The sequence below is a fragment of the Adiantum capillus-veneris genome, chromosome 29 (assembly GCF_014529385.1).
Source record: "Adiantum capillus-veneris isolate H3 chromosome 29, ASM1452938v2, whole genome shotgun sequence".
NCBI classification, from domain to species: domain Eukaryota; kingdom Viridiplantae; phylum Streptophyta; class Polypodiopsida; order Polypodiales; family Pteridaceae; genus Adiantum; species Adiantum capillus-veneris.
Genome location: NC_140959.1, coordinates 27,290,056 through 27,315,952, shown reverse-complemented (window position 1 = coordinate 27,315,952; position 25,897 = coordinate 27,290,056).

Genomic DNA, 25,897 nt, shown 5'->3' with positions numbered 1-25,897 from the left:
TCTTTCCGCCACCACCTCCACTGGCTTTGGCTCTTCTAGTACTTTCGGTTCGTCCAGTTTCTCTTCACTTTCTTTTTTACTCTTTGTCTTTTTCTCCGTCCCTCTCCGTTCATCTTGTTTTTGTAGGGTGATCCCATAAACTGCCTCAAGGGCCTCTTCTTCGGTGTATCCTATCTCTACCAGATCCTCATAATCATTTCTCTTTTGCTGAACTGGATCTATCTTCTTTTCTTTGGTCTCCGCTTCTGGCTTTTCCAAAACATCTATGTCCACCTCTACTATGGTCTCTTCCACAACTTTTTCCGTCTTCTTCGGGCTTGGTACATCAGTCATAGAGGGATGTTTGTCCTCAGCTTCCTTGGCTTTCCCCTTGTCGGCTTGCCCATCTTTCTCTTGAGGCTTAGTAGACTCATCTACTTTCCGTTTCCCCTTGTCGTCTTTTTTCAGCTCAGCTTTTAATTGTTGTACCTCCTCTTCAGTGTATGGCTCGACAGGTTGCTGCTCCAAAATAGCCTCTGACTCCTCATAAGCTTTAATATATTGATTGTATTGATCAATATGTGGCCTGGCCGAGCTAGTTCCGACTTTAGTGGGGTCTGGCACCCACTTTTCTTCAAAGTCACCCTTTAGAGCTCTTTTCGCTCTAAACTGCTCCACTAATCTTTCCATCCTTGCCGCTTTCTGACTTTTGGTTTGCTTGGGAGCAACCTTCTTCTTTACTTTCTTCTTAAGTGGCTCTTCCACATCCTCTTCAGGTTCTGAAACTACTTCTAGTTTCCGGCGTGCTCTTGTGGATGCCCTCTTGGGTACTTCGGGCTGTTCTTCCTCCTCGTCGGCTTCTCTAAGCCACTCATTCTGGGAGGGAGCCTTTGGTCACTGATCTCTAGCTCCAATAGCTTCATAAGCTATTCTTGTCAGAATTTCCACTCCTCCTATGTATTTTGGCTTCTCGTTGTGCATGGCAATTACTTGCTCGTGGATGTGTTGAGCGTAATTCACCTCTTTTGGCATATTGCTCTTTAATGCCCATGTGATGGTGGTCGCAATGGCATGGGGTGGTGTCATATACTTTTGCGGTCTTTTACTGCAAACATGAAGAAATTGGTTGTACAGTCGGCAAAGGGTTGCCGCTCTTGGGTCCGCCATATCTCCATAGGTCGCATTCTGTTTCTTGGGCCCATAGACCTCTATGGCCTCTCTTCTTTCCCTGACCGAGCTCCCTTTGTTGTGCAGCTTCAATGCGTCTGCAATTAGCTGTGGAGTGATCTGTACTTCTACCTTCTCTCCATCCATGGCTGTCAATGTGGCTTTTCCATCCTTCTGAATGGATGTTGCCAACTCGTACACTCTTCTTGTATCCACACCTGATGGTCTCGAGGTGAAGAAACTGTGCAAGTCTGCCCTTTCCAGGTACCTGCTGATGTCTCCTGACCTGCTATAATCTACCAATTCCTGTGGGATCATCGGTACATCCACCGCTTGCCCTTGAGGATCTCTGAAAGTCCCCTGGTAGATCTTTATTCCCTCTTTCTCCAATACTGCTTTCTCCACCCAAGTTTTGGTTGGCTTGAGGGTTTCTGCTGGAATGTCAAAGGGTTCCGCTTCTGCAATAGCATCTTTGATTGTCGGTCTTTTTCTCTTCGTTGCCGATGACTTGGTGGAATCCATGGATCCTGTAACTCCAATTTCAAAAGTTAGCGTCTTTTTAGTACTGAAAGCCGAAATGAAGCTTTTAACTATCCAAATGACTTGAAAATTGAAACATGAGCTATTCAGGGCCTAAGGATGCAAGGTAGGTGAAAAAATATGCAAAATGGGCTCAAAATCATGCTGGAGACATCATACGCGTATGATGTCTTTTGTGTCAAAATGACTTCATATTGGTTGTGCTTGTGGCTGATAGTGTATACATGATTATCATATGCTTGGATTTGAGTTTGGATACCATTTGGTCAAGTTTTGGCCAATTTAGTCCAGTTCCGGCTCTTGGCAAAATTTTGAAAGGGAATTGGATTTTATGATCCAAATTGGATAAAACTTGGTGGTTCACTTTCAAATGGCATGTAGATCACTTCTGTTTGGTGGTTGAAGCCCTGAGGTGCCAAAATCACATAGTGAGACATCATACGCGTATGATGTCTTTTAGTGTATTTTTGGACCAAATTTCTCTATAAGCTTGGATTTGGCTTTAGATAGGCTTATTCAGTGGATTTATGAAGTTTGGATAGATTTTGGGCTAAAAATGGCTCTGGAGACATCATACGCGTATGATGTCTTTTTTCATCAATTTTGCATGGGATTGGTTCTGTGGATTCCCCATGTACTAGTGAAGGACTGTTCCTACTCAAATCTTGGTTTGGAGTTGAGTATGTTGGATTTGGGCCAAAAATAGGCTTTAGGTGAAGGATTTTCCTCAATTGGGCTAATGGGGTGATCCTCTTGACCAAATGGTTCCAAATTTCATATGTAGCATGTATTAGATATATATAATGGATGTATGATGACAAATGAGCAGTTTTTGCTCTGTAAGTGCAAATAGACATCATACGCGTATGATGTCTTTTGTGTCAAAATGGTGCTTTTTGGTTCCAAATAGCTTGTAGATGTGTTTAACAACAATCCTACAAAGTTTCAATGAGTTTGGAGTTATTTTGACAAAATTAGGACCAAAAATCAATTTTATGGCTTACTTTGCGTCTTTTTGGTTTTCCTTGGGTTTTCTAACTCCAATTCTCATGATACTTGGTTCATAGGATGTGATTAACATGTGGAATGAGGCTATGCACTCAAATGTTGAAATGGATGTGAAATTCATGCTGTGAGACATCATATGCGTATGATGTCTTTTCTTGAAATGTTGGTCTTTTTGTGCAAAGAATGCTTTGTGCTAGTGCCCTAAGCCCTGCTAACTAGTTTTCAACTTAAAAAGTCATCAGTTTAGCTAAAAAGCCCCCTTATAGGCATTTCAGTCTCCGAAGTCGTCTTTTTGCCTTGGAGTTGAATCTCTTCAACTTTTCTTCTCGAGAGTTGCATTTCCAACTCATTGGATATGTTGTGAAGCCATCTATTTGGTTGAACTTGACTTTGGCTCCCCGTTCTCCATCTTTCTCCATTTGGTTGCCCGAAAGCGTCTTTTTCACCATCGGTAAGTGAATCAGCTTTCTTTTGGGTTTTGATTGCAAACATAAGTCATCAATAGTTACTCGAAGCTGCTTGTGAAGTTTCATTTCATTCGGTCGTCAATTTCAGCCGTTATGCCAAAATGACGCTTTGTGTGTCTGTCGTCGAATCGGTTGTTTTGACCCACTTTTGGTGGTCCAAACCTGGAGATACTCCATGGTTGCATTGCCCTCGATGTTGTTAAGCTTCCTGAGAAGTTTTGTGTCGTTTCGACAACTTTTTCCTGTTTGCCTCTTGCAGGCTCTGTTGACCTAGGGTTTTTTCAGTCGTTCTTTCTCGAGCTTTGAGTGTTAGAAACCCATCTTCTATACTAGGGTAACCCACCTATAAGTTCTTGCAAGGTTTGGTTAGGTGGTTGTGCCACTACCTAGCATTCTACCCCATTCCCCGTCTGCTCTTGTTTCTTGGTTTTGGTCAGTTTTCGCGACAAAAGTTAATGATAAGCATCAAAAGCTTATGGCAACGAGTCTACCTCTCATGTCTGGTGTCCTCTGAGCTCTCGTGGAGGTCGTAGAAGGTCGTAGAAGGTTGGATGCTCCTGTGTGCTCTTTGCTCTCTCCAAGTGGGTAATAGTGCAAATGAGCCTGTAAGTGAAGTCAAAAATACTTAACTTTGGACTTCCTGGATCGCTTGTTACCAAATTTGACATGTGCTCCTATCTCGTTGTGAAATGCACTTTAGGATTTGAAATTTCTCAATTTGGACTCCGTTTGACCTTTTTCTGAGAAATCTGTCCACTTTGCCAAAATTCTGTCATTTCGGGCTTTCCGCAACTTTTCCCGAATTGTACTCAATTTTTACCATGGGTTGCCCTTGTCATTAGGATCATCACCATCTATTCTTTTCTTTTTTCTGATCTCGTTTCACCTGCTTTTTTATTTTTCTTTTACTTTTATCAAGAAAATCATAAAAAATAAAGAAAAATAGCAAATTGAAGCCAAAAAATTCCAAACATACACAATAAATAGTTGGTAACCCTGTGTATATGAATATACACTTATTTGTGATTTCTGGACTTGGATTACCACTTTTTTCCACTTTTTAGCTCCAAAAACACTCTTATTTAGTGATATTTACACGTCTAGAGACCCAAATTCATCATTTGATCTCTTCTTGTTGCAAAACAAGGTATATAAGGGCATAAATATTATCAATATCCGCAATCAAACATAAAAATTGCGAAATCATGTAATACACTGCCCTTGTAATATAATTTTTGTTTTTTGTTTTTTTTTTTTTGTCGCTTGTAGCTGCTTTGTAGCTCCTGTATACCTGTATACCTCCCCCCCTCCTAGTCTCAGTCCTCCTGGACGACTATGAAGTGTCTGTGGGCGAAGCATTGTAGTTGTTTTTGTCATAAGTTCCCAATGCAATTGTAGAGCGATGATACAACAGTCTTTCCAATAAAGCTGCTCTTTGTTTGATTGAAGGATTGGTGGTCGGGTTTTGGGTTGGTTTTGGCACTTCAGTAGTAGAATCAGTAGATGGATTCTTCTTTACCTGGTTGTTCTTTTTCACAATCCAAATCTGCTTCCGCTTCGCTTGTGCTTGCCACAAACTCTTTGCGACCCAAACCTGCTTTGTTCTTTGTGTTGATTTCCTCGCCTTGAAATACCTAGGAGTTTCCGTGGATTGTACTGAAGGGAGTTCCTGTTTACAAATCCTTGGGATCCCAATTTGCTTGCTGTAGCTTTGTGCCGTCATGAACTTCTTTGGAATCCAGATCTGTTTCACTGTCCTTGATTGTCTGGAATCACTCTGTTGTCTGGTATTGAAGACTCTGTTTTCCACCTTTGTGTTCTCTGGCACAACCTTTTTTGGTCTCCATACCAACTTTGACTCCGTTTTTTCCCAAGGTTGAGCTGTTATATTATTGCTTGTCTTCCTTATCCAATGTTGAGAGTTCCTCGTCGAAGAGCAATCCAGTTGTATAGAAAATTTTGGTTGCCATTGCTTCTTCTTTTTCTCTGGTTGTTGTTTACCTTTGTTCTGGGATTCTTCCTTTGGAGTTGGCTCTGCTCCTTTGGTGAACTTAACTGATTTGCTTTCACCTTCGTATTTGATAAGCACTGATTTAGAACTCCAGTCAATCATTGCATTGTATTGCTTCTTCCATGGTTGTCCTAGCAATAATGGATGTTGTGTAGCTTGGTCTTCAACCACGTAAAACATATGAGGATACACATACTAGTTAATCTGTATATGTAAAACTGTGCATCCGACAGTTTTGATTGAATTCTCAGAGTAACTCTTTAACTCTTGCTTGGCAGTTTGTAATTTAGTGTCATTTGTCAATTGTCTATACAAACTGAGTGAAAGTAGGTTAGTTTGAGCTTCTGAATCCAATAGTGCTCTGGCTTTGATTTGGTTGGTTCCTACTTTGCATTCAATGATGGGTTCTTCTTTGTCATTATCCATTTTTGTTATACTGACTGCGTTTATTCGTATTGCTCCTTCATTGCGCTGTTTCTGACGTAGTAGTCTTCTTTTCTCCATTCTTTCCTTCGCCTTGGCTTGCGCTTCCTCCACAATCTTTTTCTTTTTCTGGACACGCAGCTTTTCTTGATGTATTTTGAGAAGCATGTCTTGGGTTAGCGGCAAAAGATACTTTTTCACTCTGCATCCACTAATCCAATTGGGCATTTCTTCTCCGTCTAATGTAGCAAGCTTGACGGCTCCACTTGGTGATAGATCTTTAATCACCAGAGGTCCCATCCCTCGCTTTTTAAGCTTCTTAGCATGATGTTTCAGAGTGTAAATTAGGACATAGTCCCCAACCTTAAACTCTTTAGTCCGCACATGCTTATCAAAAAATTCCTTTTGTCGCCTTTTTTGAGCGTAGATAGAAGCTACTGCTTTTAGGCAAAGCTCGTCTAGCTTTTCCAGGTCATCTATTCTATCAGAAAGCTCGTGCTCTGTCCACTCTAGATCCTTAGCCACCCTTAAGGTTGAAATCAAGAATTCTATTGGTAAGATAGCATTTAGCCCAAAAACCATGTTATATGGGGTCGTTCCTATTGATGTTTTATATGCTACCCTATATGCCCATAATGTTGAATGCAACTTCTGGTCCCAGTCAGTTCTCGACTCAGATACAATCTTCGTAAGGACCGTGCATATGGTTTTGTTTGTTGCTTCAGCTTGTCCGTTTGCTTGTGGATGATACGGGGCTGATTTCCTATGGATTACCATGAATTCATCTAGAAGGATCTCTATCACTTCATTTATAAAATGTGTGCCTCGATCACTCACAATTTCTATTGGCAATCCATATCGTACAAAGACGTATTCATATAGAACTTGTGCCGTGGTCCTGGCATCTGCTTTTTGAGTTGCCCTCGCTTCGACCCACTTTGTTAGATAGTCTGTAGCCACAACAATGTATTGTGCATGAGTCTTATATGCAGGAGGTGAAATGGGTCCGACATAATCAATCCCCCATTTTGCAAAAGCTCTTGCCCCCATCATTGGTCTAAGCGGCATATCATCTCTTTTAAGTGGTACTTTGGTCCGCAGACAGTCATCACACCGTTTAACGTATTCCTCAGCGTCCATATGTAATGTTGGCCAGCATATTCCTGCGGCTAAGACAAGTTTTGTTGTCTTATCACCTGAGAAATGGCCTCCACCTACTCCTCTATGAGCTTGCTCCAGGATTATCACATACTCAGACTCTGATGTGAAAATCCTAAGCTGGTTGTCTTTACCTCTCTTATAGAGTTGATCTCCTATTAAAGCGTAATCTCTAGCTTCTATCTCTACAGATTTCTGACGAGCTTTTGACGTTCCTTCTGGGAAAGTTCTATTTGTGAGATATTCAACAATATACTGACTCCATTCCGGAGCGATCATTATCTGATATAATGTCGAATACTCTACTGGCGGTTTTGATGAACATACAATACATACAGTGACATATTCATGTACGCTTTCTTTCATTCTTGGCCAATAGACTCCCAATTGTAAAAAATTCCTATATGTGTTCCTTCTTGAACAATGAAATGCACATTCCTGAACATGTGCTTCGCACAGATATATATTATATTCCTCAAGATTGATGCATAGTCGTAAAAAATGATCATTTCCCAATTGATACAACCTTCCTGCAACCAATTGAAGATTCTTGGATTGCTGAATAGCAATATGTTTCTGGTTGTATTCTCTTCTATCAAACTCTCCTCCATAGGTTAATAGGCTAACGACATTTTGAGACCACTTCGGTATCATTTCTATGTTGAACAAGTACGCGTATGGCATGTCGTCATCTACTCCTATAGGGTCTTCTCCATTCGTCAATCGCGAAAGATGATCAGCTCTAAAATGTGTTTTTCCTTTCTTTACTACTACCGTGAAGACGAATTCCAATAAGATAATGAACCATCTCACTATTCTCCCGGTATTGCATGGTTTATTCACTAGGTAGAGCAAGGCTTGGTGATCTATAAAAAACACAAACTTGTTGGCTAGAAGATAATGCCGAAATTTCTTCACAGCATATATCATTCCTAATCCTTCTCGCTCTGTTGTGGTATAATTCTTCTCTGCATTGTTGAGCTGTCGACTGGCGTAACAGATAGGAAAATCCATGTTTCCTTCTTCTGGCTGAGCCAGAATGCATCTATTGCATATGTCGAAGCATCTATATGCACATGGAATATCTTCTCCCAATCTGGTGATTTCAAGACTAGAGCAGTAATGAGTGCCTCTTTCAATTTCTTGAATAATTCCTCACACTCCTCTGTCCATTCAAAGTTCACTATTAGCCTGTAAAGTGGTTGGCCTATTATAGCGTACATGTAAATGAATCGTCTATAATATCCGCACTGTCCCATAAAGCTCTATACTTGTTTTGCATTGGTTGGTCTAGGCATATCCACTATAACTTTTATCTTCTCTAAATCCGTGGATATTCCGTTTTGTGAGACAATATGTCCCAGAATTCTGCCCTGTCGGACCATAAACACACATTTCTCAAGATTGAGACAAATGCGATATGTCCTACATTTCTCAAATACTTTTCTTAGGTGTTCTAGATGCTCATCTCTCGGAAGAGAATGTACACATAAGTCATCCATGTATATTTCTAGAAACAACCTTAAGTATTCTTTGAAAGCATGCGTCATCAGCCTCTGGAAGGTTGCGGAAGCATTGGTTAGACCAAAAGGCATAACCCGATAAGCATAAATTCCCCACTCCGTTGCAAAAGCTGTTTTATGTTGATCTTCCAGTGCTATGGCTAGCTGGTTATATCCTGAAAAACCATCAAGAAAGGAGTATGTTGTTTTCCCTGATACACGCTCTAGAACATGATCAGTTATTGGCAGGGGATAATTGTCCCTGATTGTTGTAGCATTCACTTTCTTTAAGTTGACACACACTCGGAGTTTTTCGTTCTTCTTGGGTACCACCACAATTGGAGATACCCAATCGGTGTGTTCAATCTCGTATATGAATTCAGCTTCCATTAGCTTATCTATCTCTTCTTTGATTCGCTTAGCAAACGTATCATTATATGTTTATGGTCTCTGTCTGCTAGGCTTTGCATCTTGTTTTAGTGGGATTGTGTGTTGGCATATCGATGGGTCAACTCCCTTTAAGTCCTTATAAGACCATGCAAACACATCCCTGTACTCTCTGAGAAGACTCAAAAGTCTCTCTTCCTCGCCTGGAGACAAATCTGTGGCTATGTACACCGGTCTAGGTGTCTCACCTGGAGCTGCTAAATCAACTTTTTTTGCATCCTCCGGTCCGTCATAAGATTCGTTCGCCTTTCTCTCTCGAATAGGTTGGGTTAATACCACCTTCCTATCCTCAATTGTGAATTTCCTGTAGTGAGAGGGAACATCCATGTTTTCCTTGATTTTGGCGTTTTCATCCTCTCCACTCTCAATTTCTGTTGTCCAAACTTCTTTCAGAGTTTTCTTGAGCTCTCTGTACTTGTTTCTACGTTCTAACTTGGACTCCGTGTGTTCTCTCTTGCGCTTGTTCTTTTCTAATTTTTCTGTTTCGGTTTTCGTTTCATTCCTTTGAACTTGATTTCTTGAGCTTCTTTTGTCTTTTCGTAAGCTCTTTTGATCATTGCCTCTCATTCTTCCAGAAATCTTGTCCTTAACACAATCTTCCGCCTTTACTAGCATTAGGAATTGATTTTTTCCTCTTATTCTAAGCATCGGATTGGTTCTAACCCCCTTTGTTTTTCTCTTTGCTCTATAGTGTTTCTGGCGTTGTTTAGTTTGGTTCGGAAAATCATAAAATTTGACATCCGTTATAGTTTCTTCGTTTTCGCTTGAATTGTCCGTTGACTCGTTGTCTGCTTCATTTCCCCACTCTGGATGATCGGGAATGTCGTGAAATACCTCTTCTTCATCTTCCTTTTCCAGTGTATCGTTCTTTTCAGTTTCTTTTTCGAGTGTAGTTCTCAGCATGAAGTACGGAACCACGTCTTACCCGTCCTTGTCGCAAAATTTTGTTGTGGGACCATCCGGAATTGCACAAACATCTAGGGTTGCTAGAATGTGTGTCCATTCTAATGGTTCAAGCGTGTCCTCTGGAAAGGGTTCTCCTATATAAGTTTCGTCTTCGATAGCCCTTTCTAAAACATATTCTTCTCGCCTCAGACTTCCACATTTCGAAGCTCCACACAACCATAACTCCCTCGGCTTACCTAACCAAGCTGGAAATTCGGATCCCGCCAAAGTAGCTGAATCAAACTCCTCTACCGGTGTTCGGTTCACATCTTTTTAGCTATGGTCTTTCAGGTTCACACGTGTAGTGGTTTCCATATTTCTCAGGTATATGTGATCGTAGCCCCAATCCTGGACCATTTTCAACTGTCTCATGAATGGTCTTCCCAGTATGATATCATAGTTATTCTCCTTGCCAAAATCGACAATAGAAAAAGTATGTTCGTATTCAATGCCGCAAGAAGTCACTACGACTTTCTCTAATAACCCCATAGGTTTCTCCATGTGTCCATCTGCTAATTGGAGTTTCAACCTAGTCTTCCTTATTGCTGGTTGCCCCCATTTTTTCCAGATTTCTTTTGTAGCAATGGCTACCCCAGCTCCGCTGTCTAGTATTGCCATCGTGTTCACGCCTTGGAATTCAACTGGTAAGGTTGTATTCCCCTCTTCACCTTCGCAATACTCTCGGACCTTGTTTAAGGGTACAGGCTTAGCGTTCTTTTGTGGTTTGCTCAGCTCTTGTATACCCTCTTGCAGTCTCGATGTTGGGTCTTTTATCCCAAATTTCTCCAAGCATGTTCCTACAGTGGTCCACATATGTGCTCTTAGCCTCAAAAGCTCAGCTAGAGTGATAGTGCATGTCACTAGTGTTGACAAGATCTCTATCAATCCTTGCGAGTCCATGACTTTTTCTGATGAGATTCTTCGTGAGGGAAGTGCTCAAATCTCGGATTTTGCTTCATACTCTCCTAAGTATGAAGGTAAGGTATTCAGTGAATGAGGTTTGCTCTCCATTGTTCTAACAGAGCCCCCATCTCCCCAGTAAGATTGCATATCCAAGTCCTCTTGAGATCCTGCCTCAAATTCCACTATGGGAGGATTCCTGATGTCCTTTTCCCAATTTGTCTGATTAGCTTGGCAACTTAGCTCGTTTCTTGGCACCTTGCTCATTGTCGTACTGGTATTTTATGAACAATAGCTTCATTGTGGCCGAAGGGTTTGATGATCCTGCTACCATATTTTCTCTGTTGTTCAGGTTCAAGTGTTCCAAGTGTTCGGTGAAAATCTCATAAGATCTCTTCGAAGAAGTATCAGAAACACTTCCTTCAAAGATCGGCTCTAATGGTTGCACCCAACTTTGGTTCACACTTCCCTCGGTTAATATGACACTTGCTTGTTCCCCTTGTTTTGGTTGGTTATTCTGGAGATTCCTGCCCGATCTCAAATTCATCAATTCCCCTAAAGGACTTTAACTTTTCCGTCTCGGCAATTTGTTTTCCCAAGTTTTTGTGGTCAGAATTGATCCAAACTGATTGATACTTGGTCAATTGTTTAATCTTGTCAGTTGGACAACTTCTGTTTCATCAAGTGAGAATTTTGTTGCAGTTATGTTGAAAAAGACATTATACGCGTATGATGTCTTTTTTCACAGATTTGGACTATTTTGGTTATGCTCACTCTCAGTAGCCCCCTTATGCTCTGTCCACTCACAAAATTCAATTTGAACTCTGTTTGAGCAAGTTATGGCTAATTTAGGCTTTTCTTGGCAATTTTCTACTTTTGATTTGTTTTGGGTCAATTGTGATCCAAATGGGATGAAACTTGAAATATAACCTCTAGACAGCTATTACAATGGATCTGTGTTGGCAAAGTATCAAAATATGTCCAAAATTAGGTCAAAGACATCATACGCGTATGATGTCTTTTTCATCAATTTGGGTCGAGACTTGATATTTATGCTTTCTACAGTGTTTGTAATAATCTTGTCAGGTCAGATATAAAAAATAAGCAGTGGATGTGCTAAAAGACCTTATACGCGTATGATGTCTTTTGTCCCAGATTTTGACTATTCTTGGTTTTAAGCCTTCTCCAATGTTTATAATTGAGTTTCAAGTGTTTTTGTCAGGTTTGAATGTAAAAACAAGATCTGAATCCAAAATTTCCTATTCTTTGCGTTTCTTGGACTCCGACTTGTCTTTTTGGGTTTCTTTGAGTGTTAATGCTCTTGTTTTAAGTTGAAATTAGGGTATAACCCCCCTTTTGAACACTCTGGTAAAGGCCAAATTTCTGTTTTGGTCTCTGTTTGGTCATTTAGACATCATACGCGTATGATGTCTAAAGTTGCAGATTTCCAGTTTTTTGGCACAGAATCCTTCCTAAAGATTTCTCAAGTGCTCAGCAACTCCCAGATACACAAAAAATTTCTCCGACTTTTGTTTATTGCAAGTTTCACTACTAACTCGACGGTTTAGTGATCTAACATGCAATCAACCATATCAAGCAAATACTCCAATGATTGCTAGCTCTAGATCAGGATCAAATGAAGTCCTACCTAAGCTATTCCTAATCATAAAATGGGTTTGGTAATTGTGATTTTAAAGAGATCCACTGCCACTCACGGACTAGCAAATTCTTCTTCTATCAACAACTACTCAACACCAACAAAACAACAAACAAATCTAAGCTAAACTAAAAATACTGTCAACACGGAAGACCCAGGAATACCCCACTTCCTAGTATCTCTCAAGATCTTCGGAGTCCACCACTCCTAGATCTTTTCTAACTAAAGTATACAAAGTAGTTTATACGACTCACCTCGTACGATTAGTCTAAGGTCACCTACTTAGGGCTCTCGTCCCCGACAACGGCGCCAAATGTTAAGGCGGTTACGCCGTTAGCGGAAGCTAAATAGCGAGAACTCAACCAACAACAGAATTTGTCAGACGAGGATGGAGCTTGACCCGCAGGCACATGGAAACAACTAGGTGGGTGTCAAATCATCTACTCGACCTTCTAATGACAATCACTACTAAGGAAATCAAATCTAAGTTCTAAAATACGCAAGTGACTGAAATCCGTACTACAAACGAATGCTATACGAAACAAGATCTAGAATCATTGAATCGATCTCAAACTCAAGGGAAAGTCTATACACTAGGTAAGAACAACACCCTAAAGACTTGAACTGCAAAATCAACCTATAACCACTCCGTGCGGTAAACGCGTATGAAGACAGGCCGAAAAATACAGGTGATCGAAACTTGACCCCGATGGTACTAATGTGTAGCTCTACTCGTTGTGGTTCTATAGATAGGCTACACGCTCAATTCCGACACACGAGTTGGAAGAAAACTCACACCGAAGCTCGTAGGAACTTACCACACATAGAAGCCGATAGCGCGTACTCTTGGTATCTGTGCATAGCTCTCGCCGTTGCTAACACAATGGCAGTGTCGCTTCTCCAATGGCGGCTCCGTAGCTCGCGTAGCAAGTAGATAAGACTCTCTCTCTCTCTCTCTCTCTCTCTCTCTCTCTCTCTCTCTCTCTCTCTCTCTCTCTCTCTCTCTCTCTCTCTCTCTCTCTCTCTCAGACACAGTCACGGCGCTCCAAAAACTCACTTTGATTAAATGATCTCCTTTAGGTTACAAAAACTTTGGCTTATATACCTCAGCCTTGGAGGTGAGAACATTTCTAACTAATTACATCAGCAAGTGAAATTACTTCGGGATTACAAGCTGGAAACTCAATTGAGTCCCGTTACTTAATGAATGGCTCAAATCAAAATTAATGTCGGAAAGACATTTATTACAATCAATGGTTACAAAATGATGAGTGTGAGCAAAAATGTGGGTGTGATCCTCTGCTGGCTCAATAGATGACTATGTTGCATCTTGTCCAAATGGACATGGACGGCTTTTCTTCATAGGGATCTTGATGAGGATGTCTATATGAAAGAGCCAGAGGGATTTGAAGTCAAACTTGAAAAGCCTACCAGGAGAGAACTGGTGTGTAGATTGTGTAAGGCATTGTATGGACTAAAACATGGCTCAAGGTAGAGGTACATGAAGTTTGACAAGTACATGCAGTCCCAAGGTTACAAAAGGAGCTAAGAAGATCACTACTTGTATACCAAGAAGTTGAAAAATGGTTCACTTATCATCTTGATACTTTATGTTGATGATATGCTCATTGCTGAGAAGTTTAAAGATGAGATTGCCATTTTGAAGAAGTCACTTAGCACGCAGTTTGCTATGAGGGATTTGGGAGATACAAGCCACTTTCTTGTATGTGTATCAAAGAGGGATAAAAAACATGCAATATTGGAGTTGTCATAGGAAATGTATATCCACAAGGTCTTGCAACATTTTAATTATATGGGGAGGGGGGGGGGGCTACATTGAGTACCCCGATTCAAGAATATGAAAAAATTAGCACGAATGATGCTCCCAAGTCTGATGCTGAGAAAGAAAAATGGCCAAGGTGCCATATTATTTAGTAGTTGGCACTCTTATGTATGGCATGCTAGCCACACGACTGGACATTCCTTTTGTAATGGGAGTGGTTGGCAGATATATATAAAATCCTAGTAGAAATCATTCGGAAGCAAGTGAAACACATTTTGAGATATTTGAAAGGTATGATAAATAAGTGCTTACGATTTGGGAATAGTGATGCATCCATTGTGGGTTACATGGATGCGGATTATACGGGTTGTGTGGAGAGTTGAAGATCCAAGTGGCTATGACTCATAGGAAATGTATATCCACAAGGTCTTGCAACATTTTAATTATACGGGGGGGGGGAGGCTACATTTAGTACCCCGATTCAAGAATATGAAAAAAATAGCAAGAATGATGCTCCCAAGTCTGATGCTGAGAAAGAAAAAATGGTCAAGGTGCCATATTCTTTAGTAGTTGGCGCTCTTATGTATGACATGCTAGCCACAAGATCGGACATTCCTTTTGTAATGGGAGTGGTTCGTAGGTATATGGAAAATCCTAGTAGAAATCATCGGGAAGCAAGTGAACACATTTTGAGTTATTTGAAAGGTACGATAAACAAGTGCTTACACTTTGGAAACAATGATGCATCCATTTTGGATTACATGGATGTGGATTATGTGGGTTGTGTGGAGATCCAAGTGGCTATGTTTTCCTATTTGCTAGAGTAGCTGTGTCATGGAGATCATTTTGTACATCATCTTCCACCACAGAGTCAGAGTATGTGGCAGTTTTTGATGCTAGCAAGGAAGCTGTATGTAGCTCACCTAGTGGGAGATCTTGGCATTACTCAGACTCCAATGCTGCATTGTGATAGTCACAATGCGATTGTGTTAGCACAAAACCCCGTATTTCACTCCAGGTCAAAACACATGGAAGTCTGTTATCATGTGATACATGAAATATTGGCTAGCAATCCCATTGAGATAGTCTAGGTTCATATGGATGACAACCTTGTAGATGCTCTCACTAAGAGCCTACCCTCTGAGTGGTTTGTACATTTCATGGAGATGATGGTTGTAGGGTGAAGCCACATGATTGCTTCATGGTTGTCTAGGTCTACATACTTACACATAGGCCACTTGGGCCACATTGGCCTTCAAGAGGGATATTGTTAGGGTTTAGACCAACTAGCCGGACATCCATCACAGTCGACGCACTAACATTATATATTCTTTTGCTCATATAGAACAATAAGAATTAGTGAGATAATTTAATCCTCACTGAGAGATCCATTAACACTCCATGTCTGGTCTTCTTCTCCCTTGCACTCCGCATGCACTAAAACCTCTTCAATATTGACCAATTAGTGGAAGAGGTAGTCAGAAGGAAGAATCAAGCCTTTGGAAAAGTACACAATTCTAGAAAACCTCAAATGAGGCAGTATAACATTTGGTGATCATCTATCAACCCAATGCTACACCCAACCAAAACCTTTAGTTGCAAATATGCCATGATAACCAAAATGATGTGCTATTGAACAAAAATGGACTAACCATGACAAATGAGAGATATTATAATCAAAACCATGCCAAAGAGTGACCATATAATCCACAATATCCACCACTTAGATATCAAGCTAGACAAAACAGTGTTGCAATAGTGGGTAAGAAGGCACAACCAGTGTAAGAATAACAACCTCCTCTATTAAATGACACTAGAAGTTCTATTAGATCCACTCAATCTACCAAGACACAAGCAAGCACTTGTGCTAGTTAGAACCTATTACAAAGTTTTAAGGAATCTAGTGAGTTTTATGGGCTAATTTTAAAGAATATTCCAAAAAAGGCCGAGAAAACACAGAGTTAGTATTTGTGAGCAAGATCGGTGATTATTGTGAGGGCGAGGAAGGGAAAATAGCCTTGCTTATGGGATACAAAGACTTCAAAACCTTGGCTATCCTTGATAGTGGAGAAAATGTAGCCACTGCAACGAAAATTTGGGAGAAATGGAGAAAATCATGTCTATGTAAGACACAGATGGAATGCAATTAGTTGATGACTATGCAAAAAAGCCTATGGGAATGCTAAGCTAGATAGCAATCATATCCTAACAACTTTAGTACAAATATATGTTTGCAATAGTAGACTTTGAGAAAGAACAATTTTGTTGTTGTTTTGGAATATCAAATTCATGAGACAACATAAAATGGTTCAATATTGGGGTTATGAATGACCAAATGTGCTTGTATCACATGCAAATGATTACGAGAGTGAATCTCAAAGATTTTACCTATAAAGAAATCAATTGAATGCCTGTTGAGGAGTTTGATTCAACCACAATAATTGAACCAAAACTTCTTGCATGACTTCAATTGAAACCTCATATTTGGATGTGTGGAGCTTTTGCTTGTGACAACTTCTCAAAGAACACTGCAAGAAAGGTCATTAGAAGATGATGCTTACATGCCAGAGCCTTTTTCAAGTGCCAATGGAGTGATGTAAGAAGTTTTGTTAAGTTTGAACTTTAAAATATCCTCCTGTCAATCCAAAATTGCTTTGTATGTGCACATCCAGGAAACACCTAGGGTGACTGCTTCGTTGAGATCTATGCCTGCCATCACATGAAATTGATGTAGGCATTGATGCCTGTCGATATTGATTGACAAATTGGCTTGGCCTAAACTTACTATCTTTTCTTGGTTTGTAGCTTTGAGCTTTATCTAATTTGTCATTAATGGTACATCTATCATCTTCATGTATGTAGACTATTTGATGACATTGGCTCTAGCTCCTGTTTTCCACAAGCGCTCGCTCTGTTGATCCATATGGAAGCTATATTTTTATGTGTACATCCATAATTCTAAGATAATTTTACTCCATCTGCACGTTGTTTTGTCATTTTTTGCACTTAAAATTTCACAACTTAGCTTCCTCATGAGCCCGTGCTTGAATAGCGGCTTGGTTCTTCCTTTCATTCTAGTTTGTGGATCTTTTCCATCATTTGGGTGATTAGTGGCAAATGATATTTCTTCAACCTGCATTGACTAATCCAATTGGGCATCTCTTCTCACTCTAATGTTGCAAGATTTATGGCTTGACTTGATGATATGTCATGAATAAAAAATGGGCCATTACCTCACTTCTTTAGTTTCTTAAGGTGTTGTTTCAAGATGTAGACTAGCACATAGTCACCTTTTTTGAACTCCTTGTTGATCACATGTTGATTGTGAAATCCCTTCATGTGTCTCTTTTGGTCTTAAATGCTTTCAACAACTCGTAAGCATGTCTCATCCAGATTTTTGAGAATATCTAGTCTCTCCAATAGATCATGACTTGTTCACTCCAAGTTTTTGGCTACTCTAAGTGTGGGAATCAAGAAATCTATGGGCAATATAAAATTAATTCTAAACACCATGTTAAAAGGTGTCATTCCAATCAATGTTTTGTACACTACTCAATATGCCCATAAAGTTAAATGGAGCTTTTGGTCCCAATTGGCTCTCAATTTGCTTACTATAGTTGTGAGCATCGTGCATAGAATTTTTTTTGTGCTCTCAGCCTATCCATTAGCTTGAGGGTGGTAGGGTGCTAATTTGCGAGATGAATTACCATGAACTCATCTAGTAAGAATTCTATCACTTCATTGATGAAATGAGTCCCTATGTTGCTAACTATCTCGATAGGTAGCCCATATCCTTGAAGATATTCTCATACAAGAATTGCACTGTAGTTTTTGCATCAATATTTTGTGTAGCTTTTGCTTTGACCCATTTAGTCAAATAGTCTCTTGCCACTATAATATACTGAGCATGTGTACAATACGTGGGAGGTGCTACAGGCTCGACAAAATCTATGTCCCATTTGGTAAATGCTCTTGTTCCCATCATTGGTCGTAGAGGAATTTTGTCTCTCCACATAGGTACCTTTTTTTTCTAGCATTTGTCACATCTCTGCACATAGACTCAGCATCTATGAAGAAGGTAGACCACCAAATTCATGTAACAAGAATTGATTTTGCAGTTTTGTTGGTAGAAAAAATGCCCACATGCATGTACATTGCTCTAGAATTTGAATGTATTCACCCTCAGTGATACACATCCGTAGTTGATCATCTCTTCCTCTCTTGTAAAGATGATCCTCAATCAACATGTAACTCTCTGCTTTGGTCTGAATGGATGTAATCCTTGCTTTGCTCAATCCCTCTAGCAAGGTTCCTGTCATCAGGTAATCCACAATGTATAAGTGCCTATTAGGTGCCACCGTGATTATGAACGGAGTCGCATGTTCAACAAGTGCATTGGCTGCACAAATGTTACATAAAATAATGTAGTCATGAATACTTTTCTACGTTTTAGGCCAGTATACACCTAGTCTCATCAATCTCTAATATGTTTGTGTTTTCCATTGTGAATTGCCGTGTTTTGCACATGAGCTTGGCTCAAGTACATGTGTCTCTCATTTGGCTCTACATGTAGCCACAATATACCATCATTTCCTTGCTTGTATAGCATTTCAGCTATTAGCATGAGTGTTTGGATTTCCTCAATGATGAATGGTTGCCTTTCAATCTGTAGTGATCCAATGATGAGAAACGGTATAACATGTTCACTCCACCTTGGTACCATTTCAATGTTAAAAAGGTAAGAATTAGGTAAGACGTTTTAAACCCCAATGGGTGCTTCTCCATGAGTTAGTCTTGACAAATGGTCAATCCTAGTGTGTAGTTTTCTTCTTCACCAACTATGAAATCAAACTCAAGCAAAATGATGAACCATCGAACTATACTTTGTGTATTGTAAGGTTTGTTCACCAAATACAATAGTGCTCGATGATCCACAAAAAACACAAATTTGTTCATGAGAAGGTAGTATCTAAATGTTTTCACTGCATAGACCATTCCTAACCCTTCTCTCTCCATGGTAGCATAATTATTTTTTGCACTATTCAATTGTCTGCTAGAGTAACAAATAGGAAAATCCATGTTGCTCTCTCCAGCTTGTGCTAGAATGCATCCTATAGCATAAGCTGATGCGTCGATGTGAACATGAAAAATCTTTTTCCAATCAAGAGCCTTCATTATTGGAGAAAAAATCAATCTCTGCTTTAATGTCTAGAATGCTTCTTAGACTCATGAGGTCCATTCAAATTTTATGATAAGAGAGTAGAGATGTTTGGCAATAATTGCATAAGTATAAATGAATAGTATATAGTGTCTACAATGGCCCATAAAGGCTTGTACCTCCCTAAATTTTGTAGGTATTGGTAGAGTTAAAATCACTTGAATATTCCTAAGATCCGTAAAAATTCCGTTCTTGGATACAATGTGCCCTTCAGATTTTCCCCTATCTTACCATGAAGACACATTTTTCTGGATTTAAGCAAATGTGATATGTTTTGCATTTCTCAAGGTCTTTCTCGAATGTTCTATGTGCTCATTTCTCAAGAGACAATGCACGCATAAGTTGTCCATATAGATCTCTAAGAATTGTCTTAGATACTCCTTAAAGACATGACTCATCAGCCTCTGAAATGTGGTAGGTGCATTGGTTAAGCCAAATGGCATTACTCTGTAAGCGAATATGACCCATTCTATAGCAAAGTCTATCTTATGTTGAACCTTTGAATTTATAGCAAGCTGTTTGTAGCCTAAAAAGCCGTCAAGAAAGCTATAAGCTTCTTTTCTTGTAACTCGCTCTATCACATGATCTGTAATAGGAAAGGGATAATTGTCTCTTATAGTAGCTGTGTTTACCTACTTGAGATTCTCATATACTCGTAGTTTTTTATTGTCCTTGGGTACTACCACAATCGGTGAAACCCAGTCTGTATGCTTGATCTCGTAGACAAACTCCACTTCCTTAAGCTTGTCTATCTCCTCCTTGATCTTTTTTGCAAAAGTTTCATTATAGGTATAGTGATGTTGTCTATGAGGTTTTTCATTACTCTTACAGGGTAGTGTGTGTTGACACATGTCTAGATCCACACCCTTAAGATCTTTGTATGACCATGCAAACACATCTCTATACTCTTTGAGTGTGGCTACTAATAGATACTCTTCCTCTTCTGTGAGGTCAATGGCAATGTAGGCTAGCTTTGGTTCCTCTCTTGCAACTAAGTCTATGCGCTTGGCTCTATTAGTTCCATCGTAAGATGTCCCCAATTCTCTAAGTTCTCACATTTTTTGTTGAATCATAATCTTTTGATATTGTATTGTGTATCTTTTGTAGTGGAAGGGTGCATCAAATCATTCGTGTCTGAGCCCTCTTCACTCTCCGTCTCAGGTCGTCCAAACTTCTTTCAAGATTTGTTTCAACTTTTGATATTCCCATTTTGTGTCTTTGGTTTTTGGTTTGCTTTGTTTCTTAGGATTTGTCTGTTGAAGCAGATCCCCATGTGATCTTGTCTTTGACACAATTTGTTGCTTCTACGAGCATTAAATAGTGTGTTTTATTCCTCATAAGATGTATAGGTTTTCCTCTTGTTTGCTTTTGTTTCCTCACTCGTTTCACACAATACCTTTATTGTCTTCTAGATTTTTGATCAGGGAAGTCGCCTCTTTTTCTCTTAGTTTTGTTTTGTTTTCAGAGCTACTCAATAGCTCATCCTCTACATCTATCTCTAGAAGAACGTCGTCTTGTGAATCTTGGAAATCTTTCTCGTTTTCGTCGCTTAGATTCCTAATGACATCTCATCAACTATGCGCATGCACTCAATAGTTTCCTATGTATTTGATTTCTCAATCTCTGACCCTAATTCCAAGGTAACAATCACCATTTGGAAGGGTACTATATCATATCCTAGCTCTCTTCGTCACAAAATCTTATCAGGGTTACTTTGTTTTCACACATACATCTAGAGTAGCTAGTATCTGATTTGAGCCAAAAGGTGAACAAACAATTGCTCTGGAAATGGCTCTGGGATATAATATTTGTCTTCTACTGGTCTCTCTAAGATGAAAAATTCTCTCGCTAAGCTCTCTCACTTGAAAGCTCCACATATCTAAAGATGTGTTGTAGTCTGTAATCGTGCATGTATCTCTTTCTCGTTGACCGTTGTCGAGTCAAATTCCTCTATAAGAGTTTGACTAACATTATTGTAGCTATGATCCTTGACACAGATCCTTGATGTAATGATTAATCTCTTTGTGACTTAAGTACATGTGGTCATAGCCCCAATCTTGTCCATTTAAAGTTGATGCATAAATGGTCTATTTTTCTTTCATGTTTCATTTCAATACTTAGGAGTAGGGTAAGTAGAAACTATCACCATCAAATTTGGACTGAAAGATCAGGGTAAAAACTGTCAAAAACCATTTTTCGGCTAAAACGGCCATAAACTCTGGAATACTGAAAGTTTGATGTCCATAATTCCAAGGCTGATCAAAACTCAAAAAGAGGTGCAAAAAAGACATAACTTTACCATAATTCCAAAGCTGATCAAAACTCAAAAAGAGGTGCAAAAAAGACATAACCAAACCACATAGCGTGAATCTAGAAAGTTCCATGCAGATTGGTGTAGGAACAGGGATCACAATCCATGACCCCTTGTAACATTTTTTGCAGGAACTGATACTGCTTAGTCCAGAGTGATTCCAAAGCTCCAGCTATACACTTCCGGTGGAAAAATTGACACAAAAACTCAACCAAATCCAAGAAATTGGGTCAAAACACAAAAACCTTAGAAATAGACTAAAATTAGGGATATTTGATGGTATCCAAATTCAAAAGGAAGTGAAAATCTGACTTCTACATGGTCTGGAGATACAGCTGACAAAATCTCATCTCCAGATGTAGTAGAACATGGATCGCGATCCATGACTCTCTGAGACATCTCACACTGAGAGTTAACCAAGGAGAAGCGAATACCATTTGGAACAACTGTTCTGAAGATCTTCATAGCAAAAAACCACAAAAAGTTGACCAAAACACCCAAAAACAAGATGTAAATCAAAAAACATCATCTGGATGAATTGGCTCATATCTCATCCGTACTTATTAACAAAAATAATATGGTTTTTTGTTATCGAATCATATGAAAACAAGAACAGGACTTTGTCCATGCTTAACTCGTTCACATGGGGCTCCATGCACTGGTAGTAAGAGGTGACTCTTCCTTCCTCGTGCTTGTAAATCCCAATATTTTCATGAATGTACCAAGCTCCAGAAAGAGTGAGTTTAAGAGGTATTTCTCGAGTTTCCATCTTCCCTTTTGCTACGTTGTCTCCACATCGATTGTAATTTTTTGGGCCTTTGACAATGAGATAGTGGCTTCCCTCCTCATCACTAATTATATCACCATCGTCGCGGTTATCATGATTACCGCTAATCCTCTCGCTGGTCGTTCTTCAACACAAATGCATTGACGTCCCGGACATCAGCATACATCAGGGCCCCATGGTCATTGGTCCCCTTAAGAAAAATTGCAATGTATTTTGGCATGTTTAAGGGTTTTTGACAGGTGCTACCCCCATGGTCCCTTGTTGTTGGAAACCTCCAAATTGTTTGTTAGTCATCCACTGATATGATCCTTCAGAAGAGGTGTCAGAATCACTGCCCTCTTCTATGATTGGTGTTGGTGGATCTATCCTCGCTTGTTTCACACTCTCTTATGTCGACACTAAGCTAACTTGATCTCCGGCCACTCTCCGTTCTCTTTGAATACACCTTGCGGATCTGAAATTCATCAAATTCTTCACAGAAACACTATCAACCCAAACCTCTTACCTTAGAAGTCTGCTTATGATTTTTCCTTTATCTTGGTTTTCTTCCAAGATGCTTTCTCAACTTGGTAGAGTACTTTGCAGTTCCAACTGATCACCAACTTGCAATATCCTTGGTTCCGGCTATCTGTACAAAACTTTGACTCTGCAATTCTTTATAAAATCAATAATTCTCACTTACTATTGTATATAAATACAAGATCCTTGTATGAGTTCCAAGCCCTAATCTAATAAGACAGAGGGAATGGTAGGATCACAGGGAAGACTCCTGGACCAGCAAATTCTCAATCTGAGCAGTAAAACTGACCTCTAGACATTAAACGCGTATGATGTCTAAATTCTCATAATTGATTCAAATTTGAGTCATGCACTCTCCTTGATGTGCTTAGTCCAAATGTAGGCTTACTTTGAAGTTCTAACCCTTGTAAGTAGGTCAATCTCTCTTATGTGGGCCTTGGTCCTCATTGCCAGCTTCTCCAAGAGGTTAACTAGGCCAAAAATGATCAAAATAGGGTGAAACTTAGTCCTTAAGCTTGCTTTGGGGTGTTAAACACCTTAGTGCACTCTATTGTCAGTTATGGTCTCTAAATATGTCCTTGAGACATCATCCGTGTATGATGTCTATCTTGTCAAAATAAGGTGAATTTCACTCCAGAGATCCTCCACCACACAAGCGACTCACTGCAGCTTGTAAAATCCAATTTCAATACCTTTTGTGCTAGATATGGTCAAATCAAGCATTCACTTTGCCTAAATCCGTCTCTTGGTCTCTACAGGCCTTAAATTGCTTCAAATTCAATGTGAATTTATCTATTTACTTACTAGATGCTCTTAATCACAATGGCTCACAAAAATTCGTCTTTTAACCCAAAATCTGGTCTCTCAGACATCATATGCATATGATGTCTAAGTTGTCAGAATGAAGTTCTGTTTCTTTCCTAAGTGCCACTTAATGTGTACATCATGCACAAATGCTCACAACAAAATTTGGATATCAAAATTGCACCTTATCACTATTGTTTACCAAGGAACTTTCCGAAAAGAGTATAACTCTCAATACTCAGTTTATATGCCCAAATGAGATGAAACTTGGTGTATGTCCTCTATACAATATGCAGACTATGGGTATCGAGTCAACAATTCAATTTGATTGTCAGATCTACCCTTAAGACATCATACGCGTATGATGTCTACTGGTGAGTTTTTGTCCAGAACTCATGCACAAGTATCCACAAGTCTTCAGCACTGCTTTTCAAGCACTTTTACCAATTTTCCATGCAAAAACATGCACAGAATCACAAGTTTCCTATTTTTTCCATTTTCACACCCGACTTTTGTCTTTTGGGGACCAAATGTTGGTCAAAAATTCAATCTCAAGGTGTACTTAGGATAAAACGCTCTGCTGTAATCTGTTTTGGCAAATTTGGTCTCCTACCATGCCCTAAGACATCATACACGTATGATGTCTGCTGATGAAAATTTACAGTTTTCTCATTTAGATCTCTTGCATATATGTTCTATTATGCCCAACATCATCTAACCATACACAATAGTTTACTGAAGCTTATTTATTGCATGCTATCCCCTAAAAATCAACTTTTCAAAGATCACAAATGCAAACAAGCATACAAGCAAATAACTCGATAATAAATAGCTCTAGATCACAATCACATGTCCTATCTACAACTACTCCTACTCATCATATGGGATTTTTGCAATTATAGGTAGAAAAACACTTTGCTACCACACACGGATCAGTAAACACTTTTACACCATCACAACCACTCGAACACGAACAATCACAACTAGGGTAAAGGAGCCAGTTGTAACACATGTGCCTTTTAAAAGTCATGCACGTCCCAATTTAGAGACAAAAATTTGGAATATGCTAAGAATCTTGCTTATGTGTCAACTTGTGATTTGCTGAAAACTGTACCATTACTGGGCCTTGGGTGTTTCTAACCCCTAAAAGACCTCAAAATTTAAACTTTCTCAAATTGACTACCCAAATTAAATCAAAAAAATATCAAACTTGGTATTACCTAATCCACCTTTGCATGAGGAATCTCATGCAAATTTCAAAATTCAAATCTGACCAAATTTGCAAAATCCCACCCAAAATTACACTTTTTTTCTTGAGTGTCTCTAAACTGGCTCCTTTACCCTATACCAAATTAACTAAAACTGTCTACCGCGAAGACCCAAGCGAGACACACGCTCCCTAAAACCTCTCGGATCCTACCTAAAGTAAAATAACAACTCCTGCGAACCAAAGGAACTTTTACCTCGTAGGACACCTGCCTAGAGCTCTCGTCCTCGACAGCTGCACACTTAGGAATCTCATGCAAATTTCAAAATTCAAATCTGACCAAATTTGCAAAATCCCACCCAAAATTACACTTTTTTCTTGAGTGTCTCTAAACTGGCTCCTTTACCCTATACCAAATTAACTAAAACTGTCTACCGCGAAGACCCAAGCGAGACACACGCTCCCTAAAACCTCTCGGATCCTACCTAAAGTAAAATAACGACTCCTGCAAACCAAAGGAACTTTTACCTCGTAGGACACCTGCCTAGAGCTCTCGTCCTCGACAGCAGCGCCAATGTTGTCGGACAGATATACTGCTCGCAATTGCTAGCAAAGTGAGAACTAAGCCAACAAACAAGATGTCAACCAAAGACGGAGATTAACCCGTAGACACATGGAAAAAAATAGATGGGTGTCAGTCACCTACTCGACCTTTTAGAGACAATCACTACCAAGGGAAATCAACTCAAGCACACTAAGTATGCACAACCACTACCTTACCTACGACAGCTGCGCTCTCCGAAACATGACCTAACGTTGTTGAATCGTCACAAAACTCAAAGAGTAACCTTTACACACCTAAATGACACTACCCTAAAGTCTTTAACCCAACCTATTACCTACAAACACTTGCTGCAAAAAACACATATGAAGACAAGCCAAAAATTATAGATCGTTGATTCTCAACGTGTTTAAGCTTAAAAGTGTAGTTCAACTCGCCATGAACGCAATGACATATAGCAATCACAAAACGGATACACGGTTAGAGAAAAAACTCACTTCAA